Source organism: Mustela erminea, chromosome 4, assembly GCF_009829155.1.
Source record: "Mustela erminea isolate mMusErm1 chromosome 4, mMusErm1.Pri, whole genome shotgun sequence".
Taxonomy (NCBI): domain Eukaryota; kingdom Metazoa; phylum Chordata; class Mammalia; order Carnivora; family Mustelidae; genus Mustela; species Mustela erminea.
In genome coordinates this window covers 121,354,317-121,377,203 of record NC_045617.1, presented here as the reverse complement: position 1 = coordinate 121,377,203, position 22,887 = coordinate 121,354,317, and the positions used below count along the sequence as shown (strand labels likewise).

Here is a 22,887-nt window from a genome sequence, read left to right as displayed (position 1 = left end):
GCAACAAGACAGAAGAAAGAGAAATTAAGGAGTCAATCCCATTTATAATTTCACCCAAAACCATATGATACCTAAGAATAAACCTAACCAAACAGGCAAGGAATATATACTCAGAAAACTATAAAGTACTCTTGAAAGAAATTGAGGAAAACACAAAGAAATGGAAAAATGTTCCATGCTCATGGATTGGAAGAACAAATATTGTGAAAATGTCTGTGCTAACTAAAGCAGATATAAGGCTAGTATCCAAAGTCATAAAGAACTATCAAACTCAACACCCAAAAATAAAAAATCCAGTCAAGAAATGGGCAAGAGACATGGACAGACATTTCTGCAAAGAAGACATACAAATGGCCAACAGACGCGTGAAAAATTGCTCCACATCTTTTGGCATCGGGGAAATACACATCAAAACCACAATGAGACACCACCTCACACCAGCAAGAATGGCTACCATTAACAACTCAGGAAACAACAGATGTCGGTGAGAACGCAGAGAAGGGGGAAATCTCTTAAACTGTTGGTGGCAATGCAAATTAGTACAGCCATGCTGGAAAACAGCATGGAGGTTCCACAAAAAGTTAAAAATATAGCTACCCTACCCTACCCTACCCAGAAGTTGTACTACTAGGTATTTCTCCAAAGGTTACAAACATGGTGATCTGAAAGGGAACACGTACGCCAATGTTTATAAAAGTGGTGTCCACAATAACCAAACTAGGAAAAGATCCCAGAGGTCCATCAGCAGATGAATGGATAAAGAAGAGGTGGTTATAGATAAAAGAATAGAATATTACTCAGCCATTAAAAGATGAGATCTTGCTATTTGCAGTGATGTGGATGGAACTAGTGGGTTTATGCTAAGTGAAATAAGTCAGAGAAAAACAAATAACATACGATTTCAATCATATGTGTAATTTAAGAATCAAAACAGATGAACGTAGGGAAAGGAAGGAAAAACAAAATAAGACAAAATCAGAGAGGGAGACAAACCATAAGGCTCTCTTAACTATAGGAAACAAACAGTGTTGCTGGATGCAAGGTGTGTGGGGATATGGGGTAAGTGGGTGTTGGACATTAAGGTGGGCGCTTGATGTAATGAACACTGGGTGTCACTTGCAACTGATGAGTCACTAAACTCTACTTCTGAAACTAATAATACACTACATGTGTATGAACTGATTTTTTTTGTTTGTTTTGTTTTTTTAAATTTATTTTTTATTTATTTTCAGCATAACAGTATTCATTCTTTTTGCACCACACCCAGTGCTCCATGCAATCCGTGCCCTCTATAATACCCACTACCTGGTACCCCAACCTCCCACCCTCCGCCCCTTCAAAACCCTCAAATTATTTTTCAGAGTCCATAGTCTCTCATGGTTGACCTCCCCTTTCAATTTCCCCCAACTCCCTTCTCCTTCGTAACTCCCCATGTCCTCCATGCTATTTGTTATGTTCCACAAATAAGTGAAACCATATAATTGACTCTCTCTGCTTGACTTATTTCACTCAGCAGACTCTCTTCCAGTCCCGTTAACTGATTTATATAAAAATAAAACTATTGTTCTTATTAAAAATAAATAAAAATAAATAGCTATAAATGTTTGTTAGAATTCACTAGTAAAGTGATTTGACTATGAGGTTTCATGTTTGTTTGTTTGTTACTGATTCAAATCTTGAATTACAAGTTAAAAGTGCACTAGGCCCTCCATTGAGTTCCCCACGCCCACCCCTTGTGCAGAATTTAGGTGTCACCTGGACAAACCCCTTGAGTTTTCTCATTCTTGGGATACCTCATTCATATTAAAAAGAGGATCTGGAGGCAGAGTGGAGTCTCTACTGTCTATGGGAAAAGGATAAAAGGGACAGTGATGGGACATGTCCAAGAAGAATGATGCTGAGAAACCCCTCACTGCAGCTACTCACTGCAGAATAAATCCTACACAGCAGGATCACAGAGCAGGGCACAAGGTTAGCTCAGCATGTGGAGCCTATCCAGTCCCAGTTGTTCCATGCCCAGCTCCTCCTCCGACCCCAAATCAGCCATAGCCAGGCTGTGGACACCTCAGGTCAGGCACTCTAGCTGACTCTGCCACAATCTCCTTAGAGAAACCTATGGAGGACTCTCCTGGGAGGATCATGTTGGGTCCTGAGCCATGGCAGGAATAGTGGGACAAGTTCTGGTGGTTGAGAGCATGGGAGTCCTTGAGGCCATTCACTAGTCCCTCACCCCATAAAAGCCCAGGCCCTTTGGAAAACATGGAAGATCCTGCACAAGGCTAATTGCTGGGCTCTCCCTGCTGAACTGATCCAGCTGCAGGGACCAAGTTGTGCATGCCAGGAAGAGTTTGAGTCAGAGCAGCAGTCATCAAAGAGCATTCTATATGGAAACAGTCCCCAGGCTGAAGTCACTCATTGGCCGGTGGTAAGATTGTTCCTTATACCCATGGAGCTGTATGGGTAGTGTCCCATAGTGCCATGGTCTGCTCAGGGGTTGCTCACTAGAAAGCTGCATTGAGCAGGCTTGGAAGACTGCCCTAGCTGAGGTAGAAGCTTCAGGGTGGGTGGGTGGGTGGTCAGAACCATACTCAGGGGACGAATGGGTATAGAGGCAGCCATTGGTCAGTGGGTAGTTTGCAGGTATCCAGGGAGCATCCTGAGTGAAAGAGGATGATGTAGGTTACATTATTGGCAACAACTGTTTGGGCAGCTACTGTTGGGACTTTCTTGTGTCTGGTGGGCCCATGAGCAAACTGAGGGGGCTGAGGGGCACATGATGGTGGGGGTAGGTCCCAGTTGTAGAACCCGGGTAAGGAGAGAAACCCAGCATAGGAGATGAAGAAGGGGAGGAGGAATTGACGGAAGAGACAGCCAATCCATTGAATGAGAGGGAGGAGTCAGACAGTGATCAGTAGTTAGGAGCTTGGACCTATGGTGGGAGACCGGTCAAGAAAGTCTAGAGGTCAGGACTGCTGGCAAAGTGTTTCAGGATGAGTCGCTGAGCAGGGAATAAAGTCATGGATCATCATAGCCCAGGCTCAGGCCCAGACACTGCCCCCCACTGATGACAAGGGGGAATCACAACATGGTTCAAATTGGCAGTACCATTGCCCCACTCAGGCTGGGATAGGCCATCTCTTCAGGGTCCTGTCAGGTGGAAAGTGCCAGGGGAAAGTGCAGGTTGGTGAGATCACGTAGAGAGCCTCTTGTGGTCATGACAGGTGGGAGGACAGGCACACTGGCAAGCTGGTCAGGAGATGGAAAGATGTTAATTCCACAAAGTTCCAGGGGGTCAAGATGGCAGAGAAGTAGGAGACCATGTTTCAATAGGTCCCCTGAATTGAGCTAAATATCTACCAGAACACTCTGAACACCCATGAAATCAGCCTGAGATTTAAGATTATACACTTCTGGATCTCTACGGGGGCAGAAGAGCATCAGTGGAGAGGTCAGTGGATTGGGAATGCTGGGAGTGATATCGGAGGATAAACAGAAGGGGAGGGAGCCACCAGAAGCAATGCATTAGAAAGTAATACCCCAATATGAAAGTGCCCTGTGCTTGGGGACCAGCTTTTACCTGGAGTCTGGTTAAAAGCACTCAAAAAGAACAAAGGGTCTTAAGGAGCAATTGGTGGAATTGGGCAGCCACAGGAACGGACATAAAGTCACAGCCAGTGCCCACTCATGTCTGAGAGAGCCCGGCAGGGGCCCCACTTGGTGGTCCCTGAGCCTACTGCTTTCCTCTGCTTGCACCACTGCACAGGCTTGGCACACCCTCATTCATGCCTGACAGAGCCTGGCTCAGGCTCCTGCCATAGGTCTCTGGACCCACACCCTTCTGTGACCTGCACTGCTGCTAGGTGTAAGTGCACTCACTGTGGGCATGGACCCCGGACAGCAGTCTCAGCCACAGGAGCTACCAGGATTGGGCTTGCCCAGACCAATATCGGTTGTGGTTCTAGTGGCACAAGGATGCAGAGACAATCGGGGGCCTCAGGCAACCACAGAGATGATGGCTGGAGTTGAGCACCTCCTGTGGGAGGTTGTGCTGTTCAGCGGAGTTTGCAGAAGGGGAGCCTGTGTGTTTTGGACCACACAGAGGGGAGCAGACTAAGGCTTCTCTCTGAAGCCAAGGACTAGGTGCAGACTGTTTATTTGCACTAACCCTCTGACAGGCCACAAAAAAACGCGGAAGAACAAAAACCTCCAGAGAACCAAAGCCTGAAAAACTGTTTTCCACAGCCCAGCCCAAGCAAGACTGACTGAAAAACAAGGAGGCAGGTCCCTTCCCCAGAAGACAAGCCCAAAGAATAAGAGAACAATAACCACAGGGTCTCCATTAAACTATAAAACCCCAACATCAGGGGAAAACAATATATTAAGCCTCTGGTATTGTCACAAAACCTGTACATTTCATAGATACAACTTTTTTTTTAATTCATTCTCCTGCCACGTTGCTGAATTGCTGTATGAGTTAAATTTTTTCTCACGATTCTTCTTATTTTTTTAACCTACTTACCATTACAACTAGAGGTTTAATACCGCATATTACATAATAACTTGAACTTGAACTTTTTTCATACATACACCCATGTTTCTTTTTTTTTTTCTTTATAGCTAGAGAGAGAGAGAGATACATGATAGATATAGATATAAGCGTCAAGGTAATCCTTTTTCCCTGTTCAATACCACCCATATATATAAACCAGTTTTAATTTCCCTATATCTCTGGAAGGTTGAATCCTTTAACAAACATCACAAGATACACCCAGGAAATACTGTAATAACCTTCCTCACCCACATCAAAGCTTTATAAACACCTTTCCATTTATTCTTCTGTCACTGTTTCTGTGTATTTTTTTTTTTGTACTATATAAATCTTATTCTTTGCTTTCATTTTGGCTGTATTTTCCCTTTTTTTTTTCTTTCTTGTCTTTTACTTTTATCGATCTTTTTGTCTGTTTTTCTTTATGTATTTTATAAATCCAGGAAATTCACAGGACTGAGGTCAGGAGGAGCATTAAGATAGATTCCTAGCATCCTATGGCTTCAGCAAATGTTTGTCTCTAGCAAGTTCTCCTCCATAGCAGGAACTTTTCAGTCCACTTCACCATTCAGAAAACCTCCACAGTGGCTGGGCATGTGCAGGGATGCTTTGGGCCTGGATAAGTGTCCTGAGGGCTGGTTTTGTCACACTGGTGTGAAGGGCAGACTGCAGGATTCCTGTTCAGTGCAGATGGTAGTCAAAACAATCAATCCTTCTGTGTATGGAAATTGCCCCAGGGCACCATTGTCCACCAGCTGCACTCCAGGGGAGGCAACAAATAGGCAGGACCACAGAGACAGCTATCATTGTGTTGGGCATAGTGGGAAGTGGGGACACCATTCTTTGGGGATCTTGCTGCACCTGTTTCACAGCCCTGGTGTCCAGTGCTCCAGGATGAATACGGAAGCAAGTGGAGGGGGCTCTGGAACTCAGCCAGGCCAAAGCCAATCTCATTATCACTGGGCAGAAAACCACCATAACCAGAGATCCTTGTGTATGCCTGTCACAATTTGGAGACATGTAGGCCCACATATGTCATAACCCGAGGCTCTCTGTCATCTCCACCTACCTCAGCAAGCCTGTCTTCCTGCCCCTCAGCTTCCACCTGCACCTTACAGATGGTGGAACTGGTCTGTTCTGATTTTGTACATCTTCCTAATTCAGTCTTGGTTGGTGCATGTTTCTAGAAATGTGCCCATTTCCTCTAGGTATGAAGTTGTTGGTATTTAATTGTTCATAGTCTCCTATGATTCTATATATTTCTGACTCTTCAATTGTAATAACTCCCTTTTATTTCTAATTTTATTCAAATCTTACTTTTTTCTTACTAAGTAAAAGTTTGCCATTTTCTTCATCATTTAGAAGAACAACCTTAGATTTCATTAATCCTTCCTGTTATTTTTCTGGTCTCTATTTCTTTTACTTCCACTCTGATGATGATGATGATGATGATGATGATGATGATGATGATATTTCCTTCCTTTTGTTGACTTGGGTTTAATTTGCTCCCCTTTTTCTAGTTACTTGAGTTGTAAAGTTAAATATTTTATTTGAGATCTTTCTAATTTTTATTGCTATAAACATCCTCTCAGAACTGCTTTTGCTAAGAGCCGCAGAATTTGGTATGTTGCGTTTTCATTTTCACTTCCTTGAGATAATTATTTATTTCACTTTTATTTGTTTATATTTTATTATCTTATGTTAGTCACAATAGTATACATTATTAGTTTTTGATGTAGTGTTCAAAGACTCATTAATTCCATATAACACCCTGTGCTTGATCCAACATGTGCCTCCTTAATTTAATACCTATCACCTAACTACCTCTTTGACATATTGGTTGTGTTGCCAATATCACATTATTCAAGCACCCAATACCCAGTTAATCAATGTCTGAAACACTGGTTTTGAAGCCAAGAAAGTTTCTTTATCACAAGGACAGCCCAATGAGAAGGCTTGGGATCCTTCCCAAAGTTGCCTTGCCCTGTGGAGCCAAGGGACAGCTTCTATATGTTTTGAGAAGGAGGTGAATACATGAGAGGTGTGTGAGGTGTTTCTAGAAACCTTGGGAACGTGGGTCTTGAAACATCTGGAGCTCTCTGTTCTTCCAGAAAATGAGGCACCTTCAGGACTTGGTGTGATTAGGTATATCACATAGTTTCCAGACAAATGTTTCCATCTGGTTCCCATTCAGTTTCTATAACCAGTAAGAGAATGGGAGCAGAGGTAAAAAAAAGAAAAGTTAATGATTGATCAAGTGTAAGGTTGAGAGGTACATAAAAGATAATTAAGGACAGAATAAAACACAATGTGAAGCTAAAGTGATAATGCAACTAATACAACTATAGTTCTACATATGCTTACAAAACAAGTCCAGAAACCGTGGGTCCACGCTCAGCTGTTTAGAATTATTTTCCACATATTTTTAGGTCTACTCACTTTCCTCTTGCTCATTCCTTTTTTTAAAAAACATATTAATTTAATTTTATTTTTTTCAGTGTTCCAAGATTCATTGTTTATGCACCACACCCTGGGTTTCATGCGATATGTGCCCTCCTTAATACCACCACCAGACTCACCCAACCTCCCACACCCCTCCCCTCTGAAATCCTCAGATTGTTTCTCAGAGTCCACAGTCTCTCGTGTTTCGCCTCCTCCTCTGACTTCCCCCAATTCACTTTTCCATTCCTTCTCCTAATGTCCTCCCTGTCATTCCTTATGCTCCACAGGTAAGTGAAACCATGTGATAATTGACTTTCTCTGCCTGACTTATTTCATTCAGCATAATTCCAGTCCCATCTATGTTGATACAAAAGATGGGTATTCATCCTTTCTGATGGAGGCATAATATTTCATTTTATATTTGGACCATATCTTCTTTATCCATTCTTCTGTTGAAGGACATTTTGGCTCCTTCCACAGGTTGGTGATTGTGGCCATTGCTGCTATGAACATTGGGGTACAGGTGCCCCTTCTTTTCACTACATCTATATCTTTGGGGTAAATACCCAGTAATGCAATTGCAGGGTTATAGGGTATCACTATTTTTAATTTTTTGAGGAATCTCCACACTGTTTTCCAAAGTGGCTGCACTGATTTGCATTCTCACCAATAGTGTAAGAGGGTTCCCCTTTCTCTACATCCTCTCCAACACTTAATGTTTCCTATCTTGTTAATTTTTACCATTCTAACTGGTGTAAGGTGGGGGTATCTCAATGGGTTTTTTTTTTTTAAAGTTTTCATTTATTTATTTGACAGAGAGAGAAAGAGATAACAAGTAGGCAGAGAGGCAGGTGGAGACATAGGGGGAAGCAGGCTCCCTGCTGAGCAGAGAGCCAGATGAGGAACTGGATTCCAGGACCCTGGGATCATGACCTGAGCAGAAGGCAGAGGCTTTAACCCACTAAGCCACCAGGTGCCCCATCTCAATGTGATTTTGATTTCAATTTCCCTGATGGCTAATGATGGGAACAGAGTAAAGAGTCCATATATGAGCCCTCAATCTATAGTCAAATAATCTTCAACAAGGCAGGATAAAATATCCAGTGGAAAAAATACAGTCTCTTCAATAAATAGTGGTAGGAAAATTGGACAGCTATTCCCCCACACCATACACAAAGATAATCTTGAAATGGACAAAAGACCTCAACATGGGGCAGGAAGCTGTCAAAATCCTAGAGAAGAACATAGGCAGTAACCTCTTCGACACTGGCCAGAGGAACTTCTTTCAAGACATGTCTCCAAAGTCAAAGGAAACAAAAGTGAAAATGAACTTTTGGCATTTCATCAAGGTAAAAAGCTTCTGCAAAACAAAGGGAACAGTCAACAAAACAAAGCAGCAACCCACGGAATGGGAGAAGATATTTGCAAATGATACTACAGACAAAGGGTTGATATCCTCTTGTTCATTTCTACCTTCATACCATCGTGGTCAAAGAAGTTGGTTGATATGATTTCAATCTTCTTAAATTTGCTACGATTTCTGTGCTCCATCATATGATCTAACATGGAGAATATTTCATGTGTGTGTAAGAGGAGTATACATCTGTTGTTGGACAGAATGTTCTGTAAATATGTCTTTTGTTCTAAAAGGTGGTTTCATTCCAATGTTTCCTTGTTGGTTTTCTGTTTGTTTGTTTGTTTGTTTTGCTGTTGTTTGTCTGGACAATCCATCCATTGTTGACAGTGCGGTGTTGAGGTCCCATATTATTTCTTCTGCTACATCTGGCTGTTTCCCCTCTGGTGCACTATACTGACTATGGCTAACTGTATTATTCCACATGACAAAAGTGAAATTGTTATGGGATCCAGCACCAGTATCAACAAGTAGGGCAAATACAGGGTATATTTGAATCCAAAAGGCAATAAGTTGATAATGGGCACAGTCCGTACCTTTAGTTCCTCAGCTTCCACATGCATCATTTACCCACATTGGAAGTTTCATATAACAACACAACAAATCCACATTTTCACCCATCTACAAAGCTACCGCTACAAATGAAGAAGTTCTCTCTTTCTACAAAATGAAACACACATTGAATCCAACACTGTTATATTATTTATTCCTCAAGTTCAGCCAAAATCCCTTTCACTATTCTGTTACATAGAGACAATATTTTAAGTATCACCAACAGCAACCTGAATAAAATCACATTCCTAATAAGAAGAGACAGGAAGAAAGTAGATAATAAAGACAAATAACACATCTACATGATAAGAAGGAGAAAATATGCAATGCTTCTACAGTTCTTTTTTTGTTATTGGTCACATGCAGGAACTGGTATCTGTGACTTCCATCTTCCACTTCTAATTCTGTGTCTTCTCATTTCTCCCAGAACCACAGCAGGTCAGCGTTCTCTACCTTGGAAGTGAACACACCTTCACCTGAAAGTCTGAGTCCTCAATAGTCTGATTTCCTTATATTTGCTGTAGTTTTCTATGCACCTATACCACTGGTGTTGGAAATACTGAGAAACAGTACAGTGTTCAAGGTCAAAACTTTTGGCAGTTCACCAAGGGTTTGAAATTCTCTTCTTCATATACATCTTAATTCTTGTAGCAGTTCTGTTCTTTCCAACTGCTGTTGGCACACCAGGGAATTCAGACCCACATCCTTCATTCCCTGAAGTAACTAGCACAAGTTTCACAAGTAAGAGACAGGTAAGTGTGTTTCATCCATTCCAGCATAGGAAGTATATAAAGTAGAATATTAGACTGTTCTCTTAAACACCCAACAACCATCATTTCTCCAGAAATTTTTGGATGGCTAATGGCTCTGGTCAGAGAGCACATTTCCCAAAATAGAGCTAGTGACCCACCCATAGCCTCTGGCTCCTCTGCAAAACCCAAGCTGTGTTTAATTAGCAGAGTCATTCAGTGCAGACAAAAGGTTGATATCCAGGATCTATCAATAAAGAACTCCTCAAACTCAACACACACAAAACAGATAAGCATATCAAAAAATGGGCAGAGGATATGAACAGACACTTCTCTAATGAAGACATACAAATGGCTATCAGACACATGAAAAAATATTCACCATCACTAGCCATCAGGGAGATTCAAATTAAAACCACATTGAGTGAAGTGTCTGTTCATATCTTCTGCCCATTTTTTGATATGATTATCTGTTTTGTGTGTGTTGAGTTTGAGGAGTTCTTTATAGGTCCTGGATATCAACCTTTTGTCTGTACCGTCATTTGCAAATATCTTCTCCCATTCTGTGGGTTGCCTCTTTGTTTTCTTGACTGTTTCCTTTGCCTTTGAAGACATATCTTGAAAGAAGTTGCTGTGGCTGATATTGAAGAGGTTACTGCCTATGTTCTTCTCTAGGATTCTGATGGATTCCTGTCTCACATTGAGGTCTTTTATCCATTTCGAGTTTATCTTTGTGTACAGTGTAAGAGAATGTTCGAGTTTCATTCTTCTACATATAGCTGTCCAGTTTTCCCAGCACCATTTATTGAAGAGAGTGTCTTTTTTCCACTGTATATTTTTTCCTGTTTTGTCAAAGATTATTTGATCTGAGAGTTGAGGGTCCATATCTGGCTCTCTACTCTGTTCCACTGGTCTATGTGTTTGTTTTTATGCCAGTACCATGCTGTCTTGGTGATCACAGCTTTGTAGTAATGCTTGGAATCAGGTAACGTGATGTCACCAGTTTTATTTTTGTTTTTCAACATTTCCTTAGCAATTCGGGGTCTCTTCTGATTCCATACAAATTTCTGGATTATTTGCTCCAGCTCTTTGAAGATTACTGGTGGAAATTTTGATCGGAATGGCATTAAAAGTATAGATTGCTCTAGGCAGTATAGACATCTTAACAATGTTTATTCTTCCGATCCAAGAGCATGGAATGGTCTTCCATCTTTTTGTGTCTTCTTCAATTTCTTTCATGAGTGTTCTGTAGTTCCTCGAGTACAGATCCTTTACCTCTTTGGTTAGCTTTATTCCCAGATATCTTATGGTTCTTGGTGCTATAGTAAATGGAATCAATTCTCTAATTTCCCTTTCTGTATTGGATGTGGAGAAAGGGGAACCCCCTTACACTGTTGGTGGGAATGCAAGCTGGTTTAGCCTCTTTGGAAATCAGTGTGGAGATTCCTCAAGAAATTAAAAGTAGAACTTCCCTATGACCCTGCCATTGCACTACTGGGTATTTGCCCCAAAGGTACAGATGTAGTGAAAAGAAGGGCCATCTGTACCCCAATGTTTATAGCAGCAATGGCCATGGTTGCCAAACTGTGGAAAGAACCAAGATGCCCTTCAACGGATGAATGGATAAGGAAGATGTGGTCCATATACACTATGGAGTATTAGGCCTCCATCAGAAAGGATGAATACCCAACTTTTGTAGCAACATGGTTGGGACTGGAAGAGATTATGCTGAGTGAAATAAGTCAAGCAGAGAGAGTCAATTATCATATGGTTTCACTTATTTGTGGAGCATAACAAATAGCATGGAGGACAAGGGGAGTTAGAGAGGAGAGGGAGTTGAGGGAAATTGGAAGGGGAGGTGAACCATGAGAGACTATGGACTCTGAAAAACAATCTGAGGGGTTTGAAGGGGCGGGGGGTGGGAGGTTGGGGGAACCAGGTGGTGGGTATTAGAGAGGGCATGGATTGCGTGGAGGACTGGGTATTGTGCAAAAACAATGAGTATTGTTATGCTGAAAATAAATAAATTTAAAAAAATAACCAAGAAAAAAAAATCAAGTGGAAAAATTAAAATTTTGCAGACTCATTCAGCCCTCATCTCCTTCATGTCAAACAGTATAAAGGCTCCATGAAAAAACAAACACACACACACTAATAAAGAAAAAAAGAGAAACACAAAAGACTCAACTATAGGGAACAAACTAGTGGTGGTTGGTGGGTGACGGATGGGTGAAATATGTGAGGGAAGTTATGGAGTACAATTACCAAGATGAGAACTGAGACATGTATAGAATTGTTGAATCACTATATGGTACACTTGAAACTAATCTAACCCTGTACATTAACTCTACTGGAATTTAGAGAACAATTTTTTTAAAATATAAATAAATAAGAAATAAACTCTAGGACACTTTGTAAATTCATTTTTTGCTGAATTTACATAGGGGCACTGATAATATACATGAAATATAAATGATGATTAAAATCTTTTTAAAAGAAATAATTTTCATTACCAAAAGAAACATGACCTCTGGCACTAAAATTCAGCCTACCCCAAATCAGCTCAAACAAGAGTCAACTTTTATCTTCTGCTACCTGAGCATAAGGTCTAAACTAACTATTCTCATAACCACACCAGGAGTCTATATCCAGAACAGGAGGGCAGGACACCAGCTCACCCAGGACCAGCCTCAATCCTTTTGCTTCAGGGAGTCTGCAGCTTCAATAAGAACCACCATGAGGGGTCTGAGACTATGTTGGGCCCTAAGGGGGATATAACATTGGGCTACAAGAAAGTAATGAAGATTTGGCTCCTTGGAAAGCACCATCAACACCAGAGCCTGGACTGAACCCCTGTCCTGAAAGGTTCACAGTCTCTTCCAAAGAAGAATAAAGCACAGGGTCCTCTCCAGGCCCACCCACCACAGAGAAAATGGTCAGGGACACATCTCCTGACCGAGACATGATGTATAGAAACAGAGAGCCAGTGGAGGAAGCTAAAGGGAAGGAGAAAATATGGAAGCTATCAGTCATGTTATAAAAGCAGACAACACCTTTGTTGAGGTCCAGGAAAACCCCTACCCTGTGGAGAACTTGCACAAGGATTAGTTGACTCACAGTGATGGTGCAGGCATAATATATATTGGCAAAGTGCCCACAGTCCAGAACCCCTTTTCTGGGAACTCTTGTGCCAGTCCTACTTCTTCACACCTTCCCTACAGACCCCCAGAACCCACTCATTTCTGTTTCCACTCTTGATTTTCACCTCCCAGTAACATCACTGTGATGTTTGGAGCTCACAGTCCAGGATGCTGTGTCTCTCCTGTATCCTCAAATGTGTCCATTCAGATCATATTAGTCTTTTATCAGAGACATCAAGGTCAGGATGTGCAGACTCTGGATCTAGAGTGCCAGATACTGCAGAGAGAGTTGCCAATTATGCAAGGCCTTCCCCTGCCCTATAAGAAGGCACACCACCACCCCCATCACCCCCCAAGATACCTAGCTGCAGGGAGGTCTAAGCCTTCTGAGATTAGAGCATTGTGACTCAAGCCCATAGCCCTCCAAACAAGAGAAGTAACCATGAGAGTGATTAGGCGGTTAGCTATGTCACAGGACACTTAAGGATCAGACGATATTCCATGGACTGAGGGATATCTCTTTAGCATCCAATATCACTCACACCCACCAGTCCCAGCTACATGACTTTCACAGCCCCATCCAAGCCCACCACCATTGATGGTGCCAGCATCTGTATCATCAGCAAGCTGAAGGACATGTCAGCAGCCATCAGGCGGCAGTAGCAACACCCAGAAATAAATGAAAGTAACTCACAGGCCTGGAACTTCTCCTTCTGCCAATCTACAAGGGAAGCACATTTCCCAAAAGTGAACAAAAACCAGAGATTTGAGGAGATTGTACACAACAATGTCAATATCTAGGCATCTGAAATACAGTGATGCAAGAATTATAGGGAAATATACTTTGGAAACATTCAACCAATGAATTTATTTCTTTTACACACACACACACACACACACACACACACACACACACACACACACACACACTTGGAGCCATCCTACTACACCCTTCCCAGGAAATACAGGCCATAAAACTTAACACCACTGAGACGTTGGGTAACAATCTGAAAATAAGATTCTATTCCCAGTTTTCAGTATCAAACTATGCTTTCTTTTTTTTAATTTATTTATTTTCAGCATAACAGTATTCATTATTTTTTCACCACACCCAGTGCTCCATGCAATCCGTGCCCTCTATAATACCCACCACCTGGTATCCCGACCTCCCACCCCCCACCACTTCAAACCCCTCAGATTGTTTTTCAGAGTCCACAGTCTCTCATGATTCATGCTTTCTTAATCCTTAGCTACACATCCACCCTGAAAGCTAAGTTTTCTTAAGAAAGAATTGGAGGAATCAAAATTTCTGAGTTCTCGGTGGTGTTTGGGTGGTTCAGTCAGTTAAGCACCTGATTCTTGATTTCCGCTCGGGTCATGATCTCAAACAGTCATGGGATCAAGCTCTGTGTTAAGCTCTGCACTTGGTGGGGAGTCTGCTCGAGTATTCTCTCTCTTTCTCTGTCTCCTTCTGCCCCTCCTCCCACTCATTTTGTCTGTCTCTCTAAAATAGATAAATAAATTTCTTTAAAAATTCTTTTTTTTTAATTTATTTATCTACAGCATAACAGTATTCATTATTTTTTCACCACACCCAGTGCTCCATGCAATCCGTGCCCTCTATAATACCCACCACCTGGTACCCCAACCTCCCACCCCCCCGCCACTTCAAACCCCTCAGGTTGTTTTTCAGAGTCCATAGTCTCTCATGATTCACCTCCCCTTCCAATTTACCCCAACTCCCTTCTCCTCTCTAACACCCCTTGTCCTCCATATTTGTTATGCTCCACAAATAAGTGAAACCATGTGATAGTTGACTCTCTCTGCTTGACTTATTTCACTCAGCATAATCTCTTCCAGTCCCGTCCATGTTGCTACAAAAGTTGGGTATTCATCCTTTCTGATGGAGGCCTAATACTCCATAGTGTATATGGACCACATTTTTCTTATCCATTCGTCCGTTGAAGGACATCTTGGTTCTTTCCATAGTTTGGCATAAGACCTCCATTTATTTAACTGATTGAACTGATCTTGTAGGCTGACAATGTACAGACAATGCTCCTTGGTGGAGCTTCTCTTTAAGGATGACTATCAGCCATGGGTGAGGAGAACTCTGGATACTCCATTAGATGTCGCTCTCGCCAGCAAGAACGACCCGCAAACGTGATGAGGAGCAAACTTCTTTATTAGGGTTTCTATTAGCGTCTCTACTACTACTAGTACTACTTCTACTTCTACTTCTATCATTACTTTTACTTCTACTTCTATCTCAAGCAAGTTCTGGCAATATATACATGTAGGCGGTCCAGCCCAGTTATCTAGTCACTGCCCTGTGCACTCAGTCTCCTCGTGAACCCTTATGTAACCACAGAGGGCTCTATTGTTCTCAAGCAGTAATCATGCATTTCTCTCTTGGCTCCTGGTGCTGTTCATGCATCAGCCACGAGCGCACCCATACCCTACCTAGCCAATCATTCTCACTTCCTTAATCTTCAGGCATTTTCGTCTACGTGACTCCTTGCATCTGCTGGATGGCTCTCCACAGCTCCCCCTTTTTTATTTGTTTATATGGCAGGGATCGTGCCTGTCTTAGGTTGCCAATCCTCAGCACACATGCTTACCCGTCATCGGGTACTCCCCCTGGTCGAAGAGCCCCTGTCTTAGGTTGCTATGGTGAGGGATCAGTCTTACCCGTCTCTGGCTACCGATCCAGCATACTAAGCCATATTTGGGGGAGGTACCAGCCTCCAGAGCCATCATGGCTTAGACCAAAGCCCGTTGCTATAGCCGCTGTTGTCGCGCAATTCTACAGATGCATTTTAGAAGGAGTACTTGAGCCAGAATCATCAACATGATCAGGGCTCTTATGCCTGCCCAGTATTTGAGGAATGAGACTGATTGTTATGACATACTAACCCAATCGCTGACGGAGCCAAGAGATACTTGAGTGGCATTCAAGGTGGTACTTTGAGCCTATTGCGAGTGATTAACTGGTGGTTACGTACAATAGCTTTTGCCTTATAAACTTTTGCGAGTATAATTTTAAGTGCACAAGGCAGGAGGCACATGAAAAGAACAATTACCACTAGTACTCCTACAATTGTTACTACAACATACCATGCGTGCGTCAGGGAAGGGAAGTGAGAGAATAAAGAGCTCACAAAGCTTTAAGCGTCAGTAACAAACATGAGTTAGGGTGAGAAGATTGCACTCTATGCTGAGCCATTTGAAGAAGGGTTTGAAGCTGGGCAGTCTCTTGTCTCGACCACAGTTGAACTGGCTCCGTCGCTATCATCACCATCACCAGCACCCTCCACAGGTTCCACTCCGGCACCCAGAGTGGAGCAGGCGCATCCTGTGGGAAAACACAAAGGGAACCTCGGTGCCATCTAAGCACCGGGTCGGGTTTGGATAATTGGCCTTGCAAGTCTCCTGCCCCTCTCAGAGTCTTCCAAGCCCTGAGGGTCGCCGTGGCTCTCTGTTGATACACCGCAGGGGGGTATGTACTCTGCACTTGGGCCCCGAGATATGGCCCCGTGCCCGTCAGCATTTCCAAATTCCACTGCGGGTTACCTGCGGCTGCATTTCTCCGTGCCGTGTCCAGACAATTGTCCTGATTTTGGATTTTCCATTCTAGATATTGTCCTCCACTTAATACCGCCCTGGTCAGGTTGGCCCAATCCTCGGGAGCGAGGTAGAGTGCTCCCAGCGACTCCACAAGGGAGACCGTAAAGGCTGCTTGGGGCCCATAGCTGCTAACTGCCTCCTTCAGTTGCTTCACCAACTTAAAATCTAGTGGCTGGTGGTACCTCTGCTGATTCTGATCTTCTAACACTGGAAAAAAACCTTTCCCCGGGCCAAGGACCTCTCTCCAATTCTCCGCGGCACAGCCCGAACAATAGCACGTCTTGGTGCAGCTGGGCTTATAAGGTGGGGGCCACTCATGGGGTGGCGCTGTGGGGCTAGAATGCGGAAGCGGCGTAACTTTCATTTTTAATTTCGATTGTGCCACAACTGCGGCTTCCACCCCTGCTCTCAGCTGCGCCATTACTTCTCCCTGCACTCTTAACTCTCCTAATACCTTTTGCAATTCCACCTCTTTATCCTCAAGTCGTTGCCTCATGGCTTCCAAGTCTGTCTGGAGACCGGGAGATTCCTCCTTCTTGTTGTTTGCCTCTATCTTTCCTAGCTCCTGCAACTCGCTTTCTGACATCCCTTCTGAGCTTTCGCTTTCAAGGTCAGAGTCTCGGGAGGAGCCCGAGTCTCGGGAGGAGCCCTTACGGGATTCTTCTTTCACTTGCTCAAAAACTTCCCCTCCCTGTAGTACTGCTTGCTGCAGGGGCTCTCGGGGGGAATGCAAACATACTTTCACCAGGGACCACACGGCGAGAGTCCCCGGGGATGTAGAGGGACAGAGTTTTAAGTCCTCGCCCAGGTGTTCCCATTGTGGCACATTTAGGAGCCCTTCTTCTATAAACCAGGGGGCAATCTCTGCTACTTCTTTTAAAAAGGCCCTGGCTGTTTTTGCCTTTAAGGGGGTACCGTTCATCTTGAGAACGTCTTTTAGGGGATCTTCCATTCTACGTCTACTAAACTCGTTCCCCATCCTGAGGAAACTTTCACTTGTATTGTCCTAATCCTAGGAACTTTCCCTGTCACTCACTAGACAGAAATAGGTGCACTCCTTACCTTATCGTTGCTCTATCTCAATCTCCGTTTTGCGATGCAGACAGTTTCCCGGGTTGTCGGCACCAGTTGTCGCTCTCGCCAGCAAGAACGACCCGCAAACGTGATGAGGAGCAAACTTCTTTATTAGGGTTTCTATTAGCGTCTCTACTACTACTAGTACTACTTCTACTTCTACTTCTATCATTACTTTTACTTCTACTTCTATCTCAAGCAAGTTCTGGCAATATATACATGTAGGCGGTCCAGCCCAGTTATCTAGTCACTGCCCTGTGCACTCAGTCTCCTCGTGAACCCTTATGTAACCACAGAGGGCTCTATTGTTCTCAAGCAGTAATCATGCATTTCTCTCTTGGCTCCTGGTGCTGTTCATGCATCAGCCACGAGCGCACCCATACCCTACCTAGCCAATCATTCTCACTTCCTTAATCTTCAGGCATTTTCGTCTACGTGACTCCTTGCATCTGCTGGATGGCTCTCCACAATTAGAGAAATCTGGCCCAGTCAGGAGGCAACAGAGAGATTTCAATGAAGATAGAGAAAGAAGTTCGAAGAAGGAATGACATACATCCAATGAGAGGTCAGACACTAATGAATTTGCTTCCCTTTTCAATGGAGTATTGAGAGGAATATCATCACTATATGTATGGGGAAACCCAAAAGTATTGGGGTTACTCATCTACTTCTCTCTGTAATACCTCACAGAGATCAAAAGCACCAGGAGACACATTATGTGATAGGTTCCAAATATGGCCATGTCCAATGCCTTAGAAATTATGAAATTGTTGCAACAGAGAGAACATTACAGATGTGATTATGATTAAGGAACTTGAGATGGGGTTGGGACAGAGGGAGAAAACAATGTCCCCAAAGACCTAAATGGAACCCCAAGCCCAAGTGTCCTATGCACCAGATCAAGTTACCCTCTCTAGCCTGAGGTCCTGAGTTGAGCAAGAGGAGAGCACAGGGCCCTCCTCCCCCAATGGCCCAAGGACACATAAACTCTTTCAACCTTCATACTCCCTTTTGGGAAAACAAAGGAAGCTAACTGATCAAAGCAAAAGTTATATATGTCAGAAGACTGAAATGTCTGTAGTGGGAGAGCTATTACCTCCTATAGGGCAGAGACTCCGGAACAAAATTAGAACATTCATAAAAATAAGGAAATGACATTTTCTTGAACATTTGGGATGTTCAAGAACATGTCACCACTCCCACTTACATAGATTTATTCAGATAAATGGGCTTTTCTGTCTGTGTTGATTTGCTTGATGGAAACAGATCACTTATATGGTTTCACTTATTTGTGGAGCATAACAAATAGCATGGAGGACATGGGGAGTTAGAGAGGAGAAGGGAGTTGGGGGAAATTGGAAGGGGAGGTGAATCATGAGAGACTATGGACTCTGAAAAACAATCTGAGGGGTTTGAAGTGGCGGGGGGGTGGGAGGTTGGGGTACCAGGTGGTGGGTATTATAGAGGGCACGGATGGCATGGAGCACTGGGTGTGGTGAAAAAATAATGAATACTGTTATGCTGAAAATAAATAAATTTAATTAAAAAAATGGGCTGACCCCTGTCACCTTTTGAGAAGAAGAAACTTTGTTTACTTGTTCTTCACTGAGAGATTCGTTGACTCCCAGTGAACACATTTCTATATAAATACTGATACACATTAGCAAAGAAGAGGAATCAGAAGGAGAAGGAGAAGAAAGAGAAAAAAGGAAGTTGGCATTCCATTCTGAGACTCTACAATGCATCCAGAGCTATGCTATCCATTTCAGAAACTTAAGTGCATTCTTCACTTCATTTCCACAGCAAGTCTTTCATTATGGATTATTTTGACAATTTCATGAATAAGATGAGATCAGACATTAGTCCACCTCACACTATGAGTCAGTCCATCAATGTGAAAATGTTGATTCTACTGTAAGGGTGTCTGTCCTGACAAAATAAACAGCTATACAAAGTTCACATTATTTTCCCACATAGGCTTCTTTTTCTTTCCAAGTTTTTATTTAAATTCCAGTTAGTTACCATACAGTGTAGTATTAGTTTCAAGTGGAGCTTTTGGTGACTCATCACTTACATACAACACCCAGCGCTCATCACAAGTGCCCTCCTTAATCCCTGTCCTTCATCTAGCCAACCTCCACCCATGCCCCTCCAGTAATCCTCACTTTCTTCTCTAGAGTTAAGAGTCTGTTACAAGGTATACTTTGACACACATGTGCTTCAGTTCAATAGAGAAGGGAGAGATGCTAAAAGAAGAATAGTTGATCCCCATTTTTAACAAATAAATCCCAAGAACCAGTAAGGCTCTCTGAAGGGATTTCCTCATACATCTGGCCCCCAGGCCTCCTTCACCCATGGCTCCCCCTTCTCTGCTGTCACAGTCATTATCCCTGATGGTGAACTCAAACAGCCAAACACATAAGACCACATATTACACAGGTTCAAAGGGCCCAGATCTTAACCCACCCCATTGTTAATGGATGCTCTGGATAAACTTTCGTTGCATTAGGATCACCCTGATCACAATCTGGTCCCAATTCCACCAGAAGGTTGAGATGATCCCATTATCAGAAGCAAACTCAGTTAGATAATTAAAATAAATATGTCTTTTTAGAAATGGTTCAGACAGATGTCAAAGGTTATTACTTTTCATGCACCCAAATACCTTGCACACCCTCATAGTACTTCCCAATTTAACCACTGTGACTGCGATTTCTGGTCTCACTTCCACTGCTCTGAGCCACCCAAAATCTCTCCAAGAGGAATCACAGGCTCTCTACTTTCCTTCTTATCTCCTCCTCTCTTCCCTACCAGTTTTCCCTTCCCTGATTTCCTCCCCACCTTTCTGAGGTAAACAATTCTCACTCCTCTAGATGTGTCCTTCTAGAAACTTCACACATTGCCCCTAATAAACCCAAAGAAGGCAGAGCCCATCAGGCAAGTGCAATATTCTAAAACGAATGACAATGGTTGGGAACAATCATTAGTGACTGTTTTTTGAAATCTATACACATCATCTATCACAATGTTATATATTAAACATGTACTATAGATTGCAGTGTAATATATTTTAAAATGTGTTATTCTTCAAGCTACACAAATATATATACAAGATTTTGTATATACTGAGGGTGGTTCACAGACCCCACTCCCAGGAATCCATAACTGTCCAGGGGGTTCTAGATCTCACATTCAGAACACCTATTCTAAAGCATTTAATTCCTCAGCAACTAAGAAGTTTAAAGGAAGAAACCCAGCTTGGACAAGGAGTCAGTGCATGAGAAAGTGAAATGAAGAACATACCAGGGGACCAGCAAGAAGCAGGAAAACCAAACTTAGATCTATTAAAAGTAGGAATTTCAGGGTAAAATGGATTCAGGACCAAGAATCCACTTAGGAAGACCTAAGTAGGGACGCCTGGGTGGCTCAGTTGGTTAAGCAGCTGCCTTTGGTTCAGGTCATGATCCCAGCATCCTGGGATCGAGTCCCACATCGGCTCCTTGTTTGGCAGGGAGCCTGCTTCTCCCTCTGCCTCTGCCTGCCATTCTGTCTGCCTGTGCTTGCTCTCTCCCCCCCCCTCTCTCTGATAAATAAATAAAATCTTTAAAAAAAAAAAAAAAAGGAAGACCTAAGTACTAAGCAGACAAACATGATTTCTGAAATCTTTTGACATCGGAATTTCTAATCTATACAATCACTACCCTTTTCCAGACTCTCCTTATAAATGACCCCTTTATTGACATTGAACAAACCAAAATAATCAGTTAAAAATGTGTGTTCAGAGGGTGTTGCTAACCCCAACAGCCACCTATAGTAGAGAATGGGTCAGAATGGAGGCAGATCTGTGTTCCCAAGAACAGTCCCTGCAGTCTTCCAGAGGGAGAAGACAGAAGTGACAAGGACAGCATGTACACCAACCCTGTCCTGATGTGGGGTACATGACACAGAATGGGGCAGAGTTGAGGCTGGGGAGTTAAGGCCACCAGGAACCCCAGAGTTACTTACCTGCATATAGCTGTGCCTTCCTCCTGGCTGAAAGGGAGCACACCCTGGTGAGAACTCAGTCAGAACAAGCCTGCTCAGCATTCATCTACAGACCCTTGTCTGCCCTCTGGAATATAGGTGACACTAGCTGCAGAGCAGGGAAAATCTGGAGAGGAGATGACCTCCTGCCACGTGCTGACAGCAGGGTATTGAGGGAAAGTCCCTGGACCACAGGTCAGGAAGTCTGCATTGTAGGCTGAGTTTCACTCCTGTCCACAGCAATTTTGAGTCCTTTGCCAAGTCATTTAGCTCTCACTTGCCTCAAAACCTTAAAAAAAAAAAACTTATTCTACTTGCACTGGATTTTGCACCTATTAACTGAGAATTATAGACTATAGGAAAATATTTGAGGGAATAAAATATGCATTATTCCATAATTGTAAAAAAGTTATTACTACATTCAGTGATTTCGATAACAGAGATATTTAAGAAAGAAGTCAAAAGGGAGGATGACTTCAGGACAGGGATGTGAGGTGAGCTCTGGGGTAAAGGTGGCCAGTCTTTCTCAGATAACACATCGCTATTTGGGGGCATTGACAGTTCATCCCACCGCACTCTCACACATAGTCTTTCCAGTCCTCTACCCACCACTTTGTGACCACAACTTCCAGGAACTGGAGAAAACACACTCTACCCAGTTGGTATTATGCGGTCAGGACCACTCCTTTGTTTAATGAACCCCATTTATTTTTATACCTTCTCTAATGAAATTTCAGAGCAGCTGGCTTTCGGATTCCACATGCTAACAGAACTAGTTATATTAAAGGCTAAAAAGCAAGCAATATGGTGGGTAGGTCAGTATTAGAATAAAGCCAAGATGCACAACAGACTCCAGGGACCCCCATCACACCCAGATTCCCAAGAACTGGGTAGAAAACACTGGCATAGATTAGGGAAAGCTCACGGAGTGGGGTCTGCCTCCCACCAGCTTCCACTTCTGCCCCCAAGGAAGGGTCCACATGCCTCTGCATGAAACAAGGAGAGGGGTACCTCTTGGCTTAATTAAGACGGAAGACAAAAGGATATCTGGAAAGTCACTCACCAGCCAGGTAAATGGATTTCCTCCAGTCTGAAAGGCAACACAGGAAACAGAAGGTGAGAACCAGACCATCTCCTACAAAGGGGATGCAGAAAGTTCTGGAGAAAGAACAGAACTTACCAAGATCTGCTTGCAGATCATCTGAAAGAAATTGAAAGATAGGCATGAACTCCCATCATTAAGAACAGCAAAGACTGCACCTGCAAAACCCACCAGAAGATCTCTCTGTATCCTATAATAAGATCTAACTCCAGACCCCT

At 43.0% G+C, this 22,887-nt stretch overlaps 2 pseudogenes; both read right to left on the bottom strand.

Moving 5' to 3' along the window:
* Positions 1–4,935: 4,935 nt before the first annotated feature.
* On the bottom strand, positions 4,936–8,965 carry LOC116589410 (annotated as a pseudogene).
* A 3,287-nt stretch (positions 8,966–12,252) lies between these two features.
* Positions 12,253–22,887, bottom strand: part of LOC116589409 — a 245,749-nt pseudogene continuing 235,114 nt past the window's right edge.